The sequence below is a fragment of the Pygoscelis adeliae genome, unplaced genomic scaffold, assembly GCF_000699105.1.
Source record: "Pygoscelis adeliae isolate BGI_AS28 unplaced genomic scaffold, ASM69910v1 Scaffold482, whole genome shotgun sequence".
NCBI lineage: Eukaryota > Metazoa > Chordata > Aves > Sphenisciformes > Spheniscidae > Pygoscelis > Pygoscelis adeliae.
The window spans coordinates 823,396-825,299 of NW_008824192.1; the positions used below are offsets into that span (position 1 = coordinate 823,396).

At 56.9% G+C, this 1,904-nt stretch overlaps 1 protein-coding gene across 1 annotated transcript in view; it reads left to right on the forward strand.

Moving 5' to 3' along the window:
- The first annotated feature begins 44 nt into the window (after positions 1-44).
- The window catches only part of FKBP5 (FK506 binding protein 5), a 26,207-nt gene continuing 24,347 nt past the window's right edge, over positions 45-1,904 (forward strand). The window contains exons 1-2 of the mRNA XM_009334773.1: positions 45-688; positions 1,201-1,396. The gene's annotated coding sequence lies outside the window, so the exon portion shown is untranslated. The remainder of the gene's footprint in view (positions 689-1,200; positions 1,397-1,904) is intronic.

A 1,904-nucleotide genomic window follows, 5' to 3' on the forward strand; every position in this document is an offset into this window, starting at 1 on the left:
GGGGGGGGCAGGGCGGTGAGGCCACGGCATCGCCGGGCTGCAAAAGGTGCTTTGCTCCCCAAAATGGGCAGCGGGTGGGTTATCTGGGTACTAGGGGGAAGGATGGATTTGGTCCCCCCTGGAGGGGGGAGCATCCCGTGCAAGTCATGTGCCCGGGGCCATCGATTTACACCCGGGGCCATCGATTGGTGCTGTCACACGTGGAAGAAAACCGGGAGAAAACCCATTTCCTCCTCTCTTCTCTTCAGGGCGCTTGAGAAATTCACTGATGTGGCTTTAGATGTGAAGCCAAGGCGGAGGGACGCCTCTCCTCCCCGCGCTCTCAAGGCAGTTTAACGCCGGTTATTTTTAGCAGAAGACAAGGATGAATAAAAATATCCCCTATTTTATTTTAATTTTTTTTTTCTTTTTCAGGAACCGCCGCTCTCACATCACAGGAGGTGCTCGGGGGCCGGCATGAGGAAGGACATCACCGGTGAAGGGGGGTGTCCGGCCTTTGCTCCTCGGTTCCGGTGGGGGACAAGGCTTTCCCCCGGACCCCCCCTCCTTTCGGGGCCGGGTGACGGCCGTGCGGCAGGCGCAGGGCTGGGGGAGGCCATGTGTGGTGGAGGGGGAGGGGGAACAAGCAGTGCCCCTGGCAGCCGCCCCGAAGCCGGCCGGGATTATTTATGGAGCAGATTTCCTCCAGGTTGTGTTACAGGGATGGGGGGGGACGGGGCAGACCCAGGCACCGGAGCGGGGGGGTTCAGGCATCCCACCACCCAAGAAAGCGGAGCGAGCCGGGGGGTCCGGCACTGGTATCGAGGTGATTTGGAAGCTGTCTTTTAAAAAAACCACGCTGGTGCTTTCTTCCCATCCTATTTTGCTTCTTTTTTTCTATGCAAACAAACAAATTTACCATTTTTCTGGTGCAAAAGCAAACCAGGCTGGACCCCCCCCCCGCTGCTGTTGGCCCCATGGGATTTTTCAAGGCTTGGGTGTTTCCTAAGGGGCCTGCATGAAATTAAGCTGCGGGGTTTCCCGATATTGGAAACCCACAGTATTTCTTTGGTAAATGGAAATTTAAAGCTCTCAGAGGCCGGGCGGGAAATGTTTAAAACCAAAAAGCAAGATTCACCTGGGTTACTTTAGAGAGGAAAAATTGAAATGTCGTGAAAATAAATCTTTGTTTTCTAAAGCGGGCTTTAATTCTAACTCCAGAATTCCAATGGGTGCCATCAGTGTCTAAATTACAGCTGGAAAAATTGAACTCGGCATCAAAGAGCAGACCTGCGAGCAAGCATCCGTGAAGGCAACGCTGCCGTAAGCCTGGCCCGGGGGAGTTTGCTGGCTCAACCTGTGGGAATCGGGGGGGCGCAGGTTGGGAGCAGCGGGCGCCAGCTCCAACACAAGCCCGGTTAAAAACGAACGCTTTAGAAAAATACTTGGGAGATGCCGTGCTTTAAATCTGCCGCGTGATCCACCCCACCACCACCCCCCCAGCTTTTTTTGCCTCTCTTGGCCCAGGCGCCGCAATTAGCTCAACACGCGCAAGCAGCCGTCGGACGTTTAATTGCAAGCGTACGTTATTTCTAATCTCGGGGGGGGGTCCGGGGTATTTTAAGGCTGCTCTTGACAAACATCTCTCCTTCACACTGAACGGGGAACATTTCTTGCCTGTCCCAGCAGCCGGTGCGTCCCCCAAACCCGTGCGTTCCCTCTCCCCGGCTGTGGGAGACGGTTATTTGCTTTCCAGTGCGCTATTTCCCTTAACAAACCCCCGGGGGGGTTGCGCGGGGTTGGGGGTACCCGTGGGGCGTTGCACGAGGCTGGTTGGTCCTCTGGGGCTGGGGGGCCTTTGGGGAGGGTTGCACGAAGCTGCTCCGCTCCCCCCCCCCCCCCCGGCGCCGCCCCGGGGCGGGGGG